Source organism: Phalangium opilio, unplaced genomic scaffold, assembly GCF_054372755.1.
Source record: "Phalangium opilio isolate 3A_F unplaced genomic scaffold, DU_Popi_V2 ptg000082l_1, whole genome shotgun sequence".
NCBI classification, from domain to species: domain Eukaryota; kingdom Metazoa; phylum Arthropoda; class Arachnida; order Opiliones; family Phalangiidae; genus Phalangium; species Phalangium opilio.
Window position 1 is genome coordinate 13,739,639 of NW_028324189.1, and position 13,545 is coordinate 13,753,183.

General features: G+C 37.1%; 1 protein-coding gene across 1 annotated transcript in view; it reads right to left on the bottom strand.

The window, feature by feature from the left end:
* Positions 1-13,545, bottom strand: part of LOC149651866 (unconventional myosin-Vb-like) — a 419,287-nt gene that overhangs the window by 130,042 nt on the left and 275,700 nt on the right. The window lies entirely within an intron of this gene.

The window sequence follows — 13,545 nt, forward strand, 5'->3', positions numbered from 1 at the left end:
TGTAAGCTATTGGTTGATGGTTTTGCATGAAGACGGCTCCGACGCCAAATTGACTGGCGTCTGTTGAAATTACGTTGGGCTGTTTAGTGTCGTAGAACCTTAACACTGGTGCCGACGCTAAACGAGATTTAAGGGCGTCATAATGCTTTTGGTGTGTTTCAGTCCATTCGAATATTATATCGCTTTTCAGAAGTTCTCTAAGAGGAGCCGTATGTTCTGCGTACGTTGGGATAAACCGGCAAACGTAATATACCATCCCCAGAAATCTTTGAAGAGTTTTCTTGTCAGGTGGGGGCGGAAGAGAGCATATCGATTCGACTTTCTTTGGGTCTACTTGGACGCCTTCCTGCGTTACAACGTGTCCCAGGTACGTTATTCGTCCGACGGCTAATTGCATCTTCCGTGTGCTGAAACGCAGGCCGTGTTGCTTAGCCCGCTTCAGGACTTGTTGAAGTATTTGTAGATGCGACTTCATATCCGATGTAGCTATTAGGAAGTCATCAGTTGATATGTGTACATTTCGGAATTGATGTGCCGGGAATATTTCTCGCATTTGCTGTTGGAATATTTCCGTCGCAGTGACAATACCGTATGGGAGGCGTTTAAAACGATAACGTCCTTGTGGTGTGGCGAATGTACACAAACGGGAACTTGCTTCGGTTAAGGGAATCTGCCAGAAGGCGCTTTGCGCATCGAGGACTGTAAATACCTTGCAACCTTGCAAATCAGCAAAGATTTCTTGAGTTGTTGGGAGCGGATATGGTTGGCGTTTGATAGCTCCGTTTAAATTCCGCGGGTCGAGACAGATTCGGACTTCTTGCTTTGCAATTTCTCCAGGATATGTGGGTTTTCTCGTGGGTTTTGGAACCACGACAATGTTGTGTATCCATTCCCTTGGTTCATTGACTTGTGTTATTATGTCTTGTTCGAGCATCCGTGCAAGAGCTTCACTCATGCGTTTGGTTTAAGTTTGATGTCGTATTCCGCCGGAAGCTTCCCAATAGTGTCAAAGACCATATGATATTGATTGACGAGTTCCTGAGCAGTGGTGGGAGTTTGCGTCTTCAATGTGGCGTGAATCTGGGCTGTCTTGGCGGTAGAAGACGGAGGCTGTGTTCCTAGTGGTGTTAGTGTTCAATGAATGAGACCAAGTTGTTGTGATGCCCGTGCTCAAAGTATCGGCGTACGGTCTTGTGAGGTAACGTAAATTGGGCATTCGAGTAAGCAAGCGACTCCAGAAGTACTAGGGAGGTAAGTCACTCCGTCAATTGGTATAGAATGGCCAGAATACGACGAGACTGTGTATAGTGGTTTTTCTAATGTTGGTAGTTCAGGTAGAGCGTCGTACATTTTTCTCGTGATTATGTTAACCTGGGATCCAGTGTCCACCTTGAATTTGTGGCGAGTGTTGTAAATGTATAAGTCGTCGTATAATTCATCGTCGACGATGTCTGTTGGTCGGGAAGTTGTAGTATGGCACGAAAGATCATGTGAGAGAATCGAAGTCGGTTGGCAAAGAGGGCGTAGACTGATGCTATATGTGAGGTAAGTGCCGTCGTCGTCTTGGAAATCGTTGTAATATCCATCAGCATTGTCATTATCAAGCGGCTGTACCTGATGCTTACCACAGAATCGACATGATGATCCTTGTCGTTGATATCCTTCTTGGTTAGGTTTACGGGGTGGAGGCTGATATCCTTGATTTTGATATCGTTGAGAGAATGGCAGAGGTCGAGTGGATCGAGTTTGAAAGGAGTGGGTTCTTTGGTGTGGGTTGTTTGCTGTTCTGCGCTGATTGATAGCATCAACTGATGTTGTTTCGGAAAGCGTTGGTTTGGATGCTTGGGATGAGGACATTACTTGTGCTTGAGAGTTGGCGATTTCGTAAGCTTTGCATGTAAGGACAGCCATGTCGAGGTCTAGCGTGTTACCCTTGTTGAGAAGTTGCTTCCTTAATTCTTCGTCGTTAATTCCTGCTACTATCATGGTGCGTAGTATAGGTTTCTGTAAGTCCTTGAGCTCACAGGCTTGTGCTTTAGTCTTGAGGTCCGTATAGAAGTCGTCGAATGTCTGGTGAGGGGCTTGCCTGGCCGTTATAAAAGCATACTGATGAAAGATGTCTGTCTTGTAAGGAGCATAGTACTTGTCAAATGCTGCCAAAATGATGTCCAGAGTTCGATCCTCGATCGCTTCTGTTATGTCTAACGTCTTATAGATTCGTCTGCCTGCTGCACCCAGTATATGTAGAAACGTGGCTACTTGCGTTTTATATCTCATATAAAGAAGTTACTTTTTTAATCTTAATTATAGTTATTATCAATTTGTCCTTGGCCCTCTTATAACACCTGCCTGCCTGCCTGCTTCCAGGGGTCTCCGTATAAAGCTTTTGCTATGCGCAAAAAGCTTAAAAATCGAGTATTTGATTAAACTAAAACAGTTTGGACCGTAGTTTACAGAGCGTGACGGCGGAATATTAGTTTTTCGCGTACGTTCATTGGCTTAGAGGCGGCCAGACTTTACGCCTCAACTATCTTAAGCGTTTAAAGTTCAAGGTAATTTAGGCACGTGAGGCATTGAATATGTATTTTGAATAAAAAAAACTTCCTGCGTGAGCTTTTAAAGCGAGGGTGAAGTGGAAAATAAAGTGACTTTTTATTGATTTTTCGACTAATTATAATAACAATAATCTAAGCTTTGTCTATGAAGGGATTTCCACACTAAGCATGTGGCTTGTTTACAGGTGGGTCCCTTTACAAGGCATAGACGGGTGGTGGCTAGTCCCAATGCCACAGCTAACCTACAGCGCCCTATACTAACTATTAGCGTTAACCTCTGTAAGTTTTGATGGAAAGGAGAAACCGGGTTAGACCGCGGAGGAAAACTCCTTTAACCAAGCGGGGAGAGAACTTGCAAACTCTACGCAGAAGGATTTGTTCCCAGATTCTCATATGGTGCCACAGTCCGGGATCGAACCCTGGATCCTCTTGCTGCGAGGCGAAAGCGTTAAAAGCTACGCCACCCGGCTGCATACATAGACCAATCTGTGTATATGAAATAAAACCGCATGATTATAAAATAACAATTAGTTTGTATTTTCATGGATAATTTTAAAGAAGTTCCTCCGACCAATCGCGCAACGCGCTGCCTTTTTATTAACAAAATTCTTGTAGCACAATCCGTGTGAAATGAATTTTTTGGCGAGATTTGATGAAAATTTGAGATTTGATGTTAAAATTGTGGCGCAAATTGAGGTTGCCTCCAAAATTTTGTGAACAAAAAGACAAGGCGTTATGCGATCGGTCTGAGATACATATTTAAAATTATCCTTAAAATTTGAAAATAATTTGAATTTTAAATTTATTCGAGGGTATTTCCTGAATGTTTCACTATGCAGACTTATATTTAGTAGAAGAATCGATTTTCACCCTCCCTTGAAGTTTTGGGTTGACCTAGATTTGACGCTTGACGAACATGCAACGCTTAGCTCGTAAAAAGGTTGCCTCCCAGAAATTTTGAACCGTACAGCATGATGACGTATCATTTAGTTTAAACATTTATGGACTTCAGTTAATACGTTACAATTATTGTAACAAAGCATATTCCAAGCCCTTGAACAGTAAGTATTTGGAAAATTTGAAACTTGATTCAGAGACACGATAAGAAATATAATATAAAAGTATGTTACTAACATAAATAAATCTATACGACTTCAATTTAACTAAATTTGGCTCTGAAAAAAATTAAATTGGGTCTGTTTACGACAGTTACGCAATTTCAGGTCTTCCACCAAATGGTCAAGCTATTGCGGGTTTTTTATCATTTACTGTGAAGCCAATGCCTTTTATACCCTAAATTTCCCAAAATTATTAAAGCGGCGTACGCTAGAATTCAAACGTCGACAATAGCTATGTATAAATTCATTTTAGGTATAAAGCTTCCAAAAACGACTTAACTTATATTAAGAACAAGTTGGGAAAACCAAAATATTACCTCTCCGAGTCAAGAGGTCTACTACTACAAACTTATTTACCTAGATATGGAATTATTTCTCTTTTTTGAAGTAAAATTTACGAAATATTGAAGCAGTATTCCAAGCATAGCGAATATACAGTAAAGCAGACGACATTTTACATCCAATATGGACAAATCTTGGACACATGGAAATCAGTCAATGAGGAAAAGAACAGGAAATGAAGTCTACGCTTCAGCTGTTTACCGTATATACTGATAGCTACATTCACAACTGGTTTGCAGTGTAAACACTGTCGTCTCGTCTCACCTCAACAATATTCTTAGTTTGCCAACATGAATGTTTACGTTAAATAACACCAAAGCTAAATTGTATCTAGACGCACTAATAGTCAATGCGCACCATAAAGAGAATAAAAAGTCTGTAGCTACTACCCGTTTACCATTAGCCCTTTTACTATTCTAATTGCCACCACGATCTTTTCTTCTATTATAAAATCTTAACCTGATTATTTAAGAGTGTATTTAACTTTCGGCTCACTCTGAACCGTTGATGTCTCTTCATTTCAGACACGAAAATCAAAGCCCAAAGTTTGCTTCACCTCAGGCCTCAATTATTTACTCTTTGGTTCAATAAGCCTATTGCGGATCAAACCTAATTTATCCGACAGAATCCAGGCCATAGCTTTCGTCTTGAAATAACTAAACCAAGGATTATTCTATATACAGATGTAGTATAGCTTAAGTAATATATAAACAGCCATTTCAAAAAATATTAAAAAACATCCTTGAAATATCAAAATAAAACAGAGCTTTAAAGCTACAAAAGTACTAAATGCATCGTAATTACGAAAAAGATTTCCACATATTCACTTTATATTATGGAAAAAGTGAATATTAAGGTTCTGTAGGATTTCTTAACACATCAAAACAAAGCGAACTGCTAACTCGGCGCACTAGTGTGATAACGGACAGACACACACAGACAAAAATAGACTGCTTTTTAACTCTTTCCGTATTAATTTTGAATTGAGAAAAGAGATTATCTTAAATATTAAAATAACTATAATTATTTTTAATTATTTTAATCTTCAATTATTAACATTAATAATAGTTAAATCGTTTAAAATAAAGTTATACCTATTATCATCTCAAACTTTGCTAATATTGACGTTTAAAGTGAAGGGTACCCCTCTTGCCCGCTTTCCTCAAATTTCGGGGTATATATACGATTCGTTTCCATTATAATAGTAAGGAAAAAGCGCAATTGCGAAAACCTTTGGTGGCGATCCCACCTTAGGGAGGCTAGACGTTTCTCGTAACCCTAGCTGATCGCCGCGTATATCCTAAAACCAAACGATGATAATGGAGTAGAAGCCAATGATACAGATTGGTGTCTATGTGGAATAGACGGAAGACCAGTGGATGGTGGTGTTAGAAGCCAGTGTAAGTGCAGACTGGTGTCAATGTGGGATTGACAAAGAATAGAAGATGGTGGTGGTGGAAGCCAGAAAAGTACCAAACTGGTGTTCATATGGGATGGACGAAGACCAAACATGGTGGTGTGAGAACTCAAGTATAGAGTAGCCAACGGAGAGAAATACAATTTTCCAAATTTCTGTGAACTGTCAATGCGGTCCGGAAATTGGGAACACGTTTGCTCCGATACGAAAACTGCGAACGCGGTCACGTGGGTGTAACAATGAACAGACAGACAGACAGACAGACACACAGACAGACAGACAGACACACACACACACACACACAGACAGATACGGCCGTTACAGAACCTCTCCGTGACATACGTCACTCGGAGAGGTAAAAAGTACTGACGATAAATATAGTAAAAATCTATTAAATTTATTGCCATTTACAATAAATTTCCCAACATTATTAAAGAGGCGTACGCTAGAATTCAAACGTCAACAATAGCTATGTATAAATTGATTTTAAGAATAAATCTTCTAAAAACTAATATTAAGATAAAGTACTGACGATAAATATAGTTAATATCATTGAAATTTATTTAATTATTTAAGAAAAACGTCTCGACTCGGAGAGGTTTATTATTTTTTCCCAACGTGCTGTTTATTCATATAAATGTTTTTCAAGTTGAAAAGCCTTTTCATCAAATTAGCTTCATCTACTAGCTTCCATAAACAGTCCATTAAGTATTTCAATGTTCATAAGCTTCGTCATTTATTTGATCAAGTTCTGAATATTTTCTATATCTAAAAGGATGCATATTAAAACTTCGAAATAAGGCAGGTACAGTCGTCTCTAATTAAAACATTCTCTCTCGCGACGTCTTGTTCATTCATAAGTACCCCAAATATTTGGTCTTGTGAATGAAATTAAAAAACCAAAGTGAATCGTAACTTTTTAAAAATCTAAGTAGGTGATAATTGTTTACGTTCTATTCAACTAGGATAAGAATATGGTTTTTTATTAAATGAAAAAAAAAATATTTTGTTAGGAAAATTATAAATATGAATGAGAGGTCAAGTATGCGTGCACGATACAATTCACAGTTTAAGTATAATAAAGGGAAAAATTTATGGTAGGACTGTTCACGAGCCGAGCTGAGCGAGCTTTTTAAAAGCTCGGCTCGGCTCGAGTCAAAAAAACGGCGGCTCGGCTCGACTCGAGCCGAGCTGGGTCTTGGCTCGGCTCTAGCTCGGCTCGGCTCGAAAATGATCGAGCCGAGCCGAGCTGGCTCGATTAACATATACATGATTAAAAAAAAATTGCTACTACTAACGTCAAACTTGAGAATGACTATAAATGCCATCCCATGTTTAGGAATGTAGTGGTTCAGTAAAACCCGCTCTTTAAAATATGCTCAAGGTTAGAGACGAGAGATTTTTCCCACGCTTTATTTCATGTAAAGATACAACGGAACGCTATTGGTGGAGAGAATAAAGACTAAAAGGAAAGCACTATATCAGTGACTAAGCTCGCGAGCCGGCTCGCGAGTCGGCTCGGCTCGATGCCTATCGGCTCGGCTCGGCTCGACCATAAAAAAGCTCGCTCGTTAATTAATCGAGCCGCAAAAGTGGCGGCTCGGCTCGGCTCGAACTCGGCTCGCTCGTCACGAGCCCGAGCTGGCTCGAGCTCGTGAACAGTCCTAATTTATGGCGTGCTTGTTCTTTAGGCAAAGCTTCAGAGACAATGTATTATCCAAAATTTCCCAAGATTAAGTAACTTAGATCAAGAAAAGTTAATAGCTCTTTATGAAGCCCGTTAGAGCAAACAGCTTTTCAACTGATTTTTTCGAAACCAACCGTAAGATATTGGATCACAGCTCACGCAGATAATGGTCGCCTAACTGATTTGCCAAGACCTGGAGCACAACGAGTTACGACACAAGAAGAGGATGACGTCATTGCAGATATCACTTTCAGCAACCCGACAATCACGTGTCGTCCCATTAAATTCCTCATGGACATAGAATCTTCGGAATAAACAAATTCCTCATGGACTTAGAATCTTCGGAATAGACTATCAGAAGGATTCTTGCTTCCGGGCTTCGAAGCCGCATCGTAGCCGACAAAACTTTCCTAAAGCCGGACAAGAAGCACAAAGACTGGACTATGCCCGCGATTATTTGCATTGGGGAAATAATGGAATCAGGTTATCTTAAGCGACGAGTCAACCATTTGCTCTAGTCAAAATCATCAGTATCGGGTATGGAGGGAAATAGGCGGCAGGTATGATCCTTCAAACATTAATTCCCTAAAAAATAGTGGTTGCTTTTCCCTTCCGGTTTGATGATAAGTTAGTCGAGAAGGGCTAGGATGGTTGGTGCGCATCGATGGACATTTGAACTCAGAAAAATATATAGACATAATTGAGCACAGCTTCGTTCCTTACGTACTTGACAACTACTTTCCGGATGGAAAAATATTTTTCCAACAAGAAAACTCGAGGATTCACACTTGGCGCTCAACGTTGCAATATTTTCGGAAGTATCGTCCAGAAATTACCCTTCTTAGATAGCCAACATGTTCACCAAATCCATCTCTAATTGAAAACGTTTTGGGCGGAAATGAAGAAGAGCATGGGACGGATTGCAGTGACGCCTCAAAACTCTGAAGAGCTTTGGGCGATGGTGAAGGTTTCCTGCGAGGAGATTAGTGAAAGACAAAACTACACGGCGGAGTTTTTCGCGTCGGTTTTCAAGTTAGCAAAACGTCATCGATGTTAACGGAAAGATCACAAGATATTGATGAAATTTATAACTTTATAAACCCTATTAAATCACACTTTAATGATTCATATAATATTGAAATAAATAATCTGCTTGCCCACTTATAAACGTTTGAATAAATTTACTTACAATCGCTAAAGCGTCTTTGAAACTGATTCTTTTAAGAAGCGTGCCACGAATTTTCCGCTTTATTATTCTTAAACTGTGAGTTTTTATCCTGCACTCAAACTTCACCTTATGTTCATAATTATAATATTCCTAACAAAATATAAATTCTTCGTTTAATATAAAAACACATTTTATCCTAGTTGAACAGAACCTACTTAGATTGTTAAAAGTGACGATTTACCTATGTTTTATAATTTCTTTCACAAGACCAAATATTTGGGGTACTAATGAATGAGGAAGATGTCGCAGCAGAGAAAGTTTTCATTGAAGACGACTCTCTGTACCTTATTTAAAAATTGTTCCTTACTAACATACTTGTTTAAGGGAGGATTTACTGTTCTTCTGGACGTCAAAATTATGTGTTCTATTCTATAAACTGAAACATTTAGGTTTTAAATCTTATTTTGATGACATATTTTAATGAGATTCTGTATGCGTTTCTAAGGTATCTTACCAATGCACCAAATTTCCGATGGAATGAATTCCTATTTGATCAAATGCGCTAGAATAAGCTAGGTTAGGTCAAATTATTTTAGATTATGTAACTCAAACTAAAAATATAAACACTTAAATAAATAAAAGATACGGTGGGTTAGAATATACCAACGAAATTTAGAGAATAGACTGGTACACAGAAAAAAATGTGTTAAAGATTCGAAAACATATTAGTGTTCAAATATCAAATTTTGGTTTCATGACATGTTTAAGTGAGGAAAAAGTGTAATCTATTGAACTCTTCGTTTAATTTTGGTGTTCAAGTTCCAATTTTTGTTTGTATTTGGAAAAATTGGAACCATGGAACACAAAATCTTAACACTTTCACAATGAACGCGTTCAAAATTTGGGAACACAGAACGCGATCATTTATTTTCTTATTCTGTAACCATGCAAATGAAGGCGTACTTCGAGGAGTGTTTTCAAATATTAAGCCTATCTTTAATGTATTTCGTACGTAGACACGAGTTTCCCATTGGTAGAGAATGTGCGTAAGGACAGGCTTTTTAAGCGGTAGGCCTTCAGAAGATTAAAGGTGTAATCCTTTTTGTGGGTAGGTTATAAATAACTTTTAAGTGAAAAATATTTAATATTTCAATTCGTAATAGTCCATTTACTAACAATATCCTTTAACTGAGTACAATAATAGATATTAATTATAACCAACCAGTTGGAAATTCCCATGCATGTTCCTCTTGGACTGTGGAATGACAGAGATATGTTCATATGCTGAAAACTTAAAAACACATTAAAATTCGGAAAAATAAATCGTTTAGAACACATAAGAAATTGAAAATATTTTTACTTGAACAATTGCTAATTTTTGAACATGTATAGTAGAGTGTTGCATGAAGGTGTTTAGAGATTGTGTTCAATTTTCTAACACATTTTTTTCTGTGTTTTTTTATAATGAATATTTTGAGTGCGAATAAAGAAAAAGGCCAGCAGGTTTTCTTCAATATATTTCTTAGCTGAGAATTAGTTAAAATTAAGAACGCTCGTCTCAAAAATCATCAAAGCTATATGTCTGACGAACACTTACGAAGTACGATTTATTTCACATTACCCATAAAGTTCTATAATCATTAATTATTTTGATGCATGGCGCCCCGGATTTTATTTTTTATTCAATCAATCAAGGTTAATTTATCGTTAAGTGCTCAAGACTCCCACACTATTCGTAAACCGCCCAAAGTGTTGGGTTTCGGTTGAATTAAAAGTTTAGAAAACCCAAATAATAACAAAATTGTTTATGCACTATTATATCTTGGTTCTCTAATGTAAATATGAACTACAATCAAAACTCAAAAATTCCGTTAATTCCTTCACGATTTACTAAAACATGTTAATTTACCCTGATTTCAATGTAAATTTATATTTTTAATTATTTTACAACAATATCAAAGAAAATGTTACGGATTATGACTTCTTTCACTTTTCCGTTATTTTTAGATAAGCTATCAAATCGCTTGAAAACGAGATTCCTTGCTACTTCGTTCGTAGCGTCTTTACCGGTCCAATGGTAGAGAACTGTTTCTTATGTTGCCAGGTTGGGGGCATTCTCGGAATTGGTGTTTAATTTTTTTTCAGCCAGGACAAACTTATTTTTGAATACAAAGGTACGTTTCAAAGGTACGGCTCTAGCGAAACTCTGAGGATTATGGGAAGGCTTCGCTTTCCACAGAGGAAAAGTTACCGGTACGAAGATATACTTTCCATATAACACTGTCCTCCAAAATATAAGTGATCGGTTTCTCTTTGTGAACGTAGCCGACAACTTCGTTATAAATCAGTTTGGATCTTCAAATTACCGAATGCGAGGCTTTTGCTTTCGTGTTTTATTGTTTTCATGTAATAGAAATTTTAACTTTATACCAACTACAGTAGTGTTATCTAAGCACAAAACGAGACTAAAACATTGTGTTTCTGTCGTGTACGAATCTAGTTTAGTAAAGGGTTGCTAATCAAGTAGTTCAACGTGTAACGTACGCCAATCTGGTAAACATGCTTTGTATTTGATACACCTTTTTTCCCAGAAACGTTTTAAACAGAAGTGTGAAGTTTGAGATTACGAACATACGAGTGGTATTTGGCGACTCACTTTCATGATTTACAGGCTTAGAAATGGACGACGAATACAACGCAATCGACCTCAATATTTCTTTTACAACCACTCCCAGATCAAACTTCTATAAATGGAAGTAAGAGTATTTCATATCATATTCACAAAGGAGGGTGAGGTAGAAAATGAAGTGATTTTTCATCAATTCTTGTACTAATTATAAGACCAATCTGCCTAGTGAAACATTCAAGAAATAACCCCGAACAGCATTTATGATTTCAATTTTTGTGAGATTTAAAGTTTTTTACCACCATTACTGATATTTGAGCCCACCCGTTTATAATATTTTCATAGCATTTTACCTCTTCAAGTGACATATGTCACGGAGAGGTTCTGTTATGACCTTATCTGTCTATCTGTTTTTTTGGTTGATACCTTTTTAAAAGAAAGTTTTTTAGCTATAAAGCTCTATTTTAATCTGATATTCCTAGTACATATTTTGCTATTAAGTTGTGAAATGGGTGTTCACGTAACAAATAAGCTATAACATATTTATATTTAGCCTAAACGCTGATTTAGACATTGTTAGGTTTAAAGTAAAGTATAAAGGAAAGTATAAATTAATGTCATTCCTTCGAATCCTTCCATTGACGTTTATCTCATCGCAATGGACTGAAAAGTTCACACTAAGGTTCGAAATTAGATGAAATATAATTTGGATTATGTTTTTCGTAGCCTCTATATGACATTAACGGTTCAGAGTGAGCCGAAAGTTAAATTCACATTAAAATATATAGTTTTAGGTTCTTTAATAAATCCTAGTGTCCCGGTGACAAAAAAATCGCGGTAATTGATTTTCTGATCGTGATCGGGCTCTAGATTTGGAGCTTCTTTTCTTTAGACGCGGCTAAATATAAAACAGCTTAATATGCCTAGAAGTGCGATGAGGACAAGAAGTGAAGGGCTGTAGCACTGGCAATAGATCCCAGTACCACTGAACCAATTTCGGTATTTAATGAAAGCTTTTATCGTGTGTAGTCCTGAGGAAAAATATTTCTCGAGTTCCAAAATTATAGACTTTTTCCCTCCATCCCCACCTCCTCTGTGAGAAGGACCAACCTACCACGCCCTAATTTTGACTGGCCATATTCGGCTTGGATCGTCCTATTTTTAGGAGAGAAATTTCTGAAACCGCTTCTTGGGGCCAACAGTTAACGTCTTCTCATGCCGGGTGAGAAATTGGGTTTTCTCGAAAACTTGTAGTCCTAATCTCACTTCTGTTATGGTCAAACAAGAATTGTCATACTTTTGATTTATGAATAGCCTTAAGATATTACTAGAGGATAGTTTTACGCGCCAAACAGTTTTGAATAGAGCTTTAAAGAATTCTTGAATAAATCCATAATTTTAACACATGCAGTTGCTTATGAAAAAATAGCAACTGTTTGTAGGTTCTCGCACACTCGCTTCGGTGAGGTAAATCTTTGGTTTCCCAACTTGTTACCTCTCCGACTAAGTCGCATACATTACATTATTTACATCTAATATATTTTCTGTAGTTTTCAGAACCTCAGGGAATTAAGAGTTGGATATTTGGCAGTGAGTGTCCTCTTGACAATATAATAAATAAAAATTTTATAAAGGTATATTACGATAGTTCCTCCAAAAACGGGTTAATAAAAAGCGCTTGCGAAAGGTGTCACTTAAAGCGGAAAAGATAAAAAATTAATTTTTGTTCTATTGAGGTAACATCTTAAAATTTATAGTTTTGAAATTCATTGCTCTTATCGTCGTAAGACTTATTCTCATTGCACAGAGCAATAACCTATGGATCTTTGAATTTGCTTGAATCTCGATAAGAGACCAATAAAAAATTTGCCTGTAAGTTGTTTTTCCCTCCATAGTACTGGATTTTGGAATTAAACTCGGTTCGATTAGGTTCATATTTTTCCCGATTCTACTTGAAATCCTCGAAATACGAAGATTTTTTAATTATATTTATTTGTCGTCTGCTTAGAGTCCTTGTTGTTATCAGTAACGATATTAAGGCTTAGCATCTTCATTATTGTTATTTAAGTTGTTAATCATCAGTTTCAAACTAGAGTCTAAGCCTCGGACACGCCGGTCTACAGCTCTACACGACTTACGAGTATATTATTTTAGAAGAGCGGTCGCTCTCTTAGATAAGACTTCATACTGCTCTTAATGTATAAGGAGGGTTTTTTGTTTGGATGTAACTTTTTTCGTATTATGTTTATTGTTTTGAAATTTGACAGTGAACTAAAGTTCGGGCCCTAATTTTTTGGTTAATATTTCAAAGAGATCCATCTAATAGTTAATTCTATAAAGCATAAAGTTGCTAAGGGGTGTTTTTAGAATCAGTAAAATGAATCCGACATTTGGTGAAAAATACTTTATTCTTCCATAGACATAACATGGGAATTTTATAAAAAAAGAGGGCTTTGTCAGCAGGGATATAAAGAAAACTATTCACTTGTTACGTTTGGGAACCATCTTAAATGAAAGATAACAGTTCAATGTAACGCCTTCTCTTAGTTTCATTAAGATGAATTTAGTTCAAGTATTGATTTTTATCATTATAAACACATACTTCTAGTTAAGTTGTTTTGGGTATTAGAGT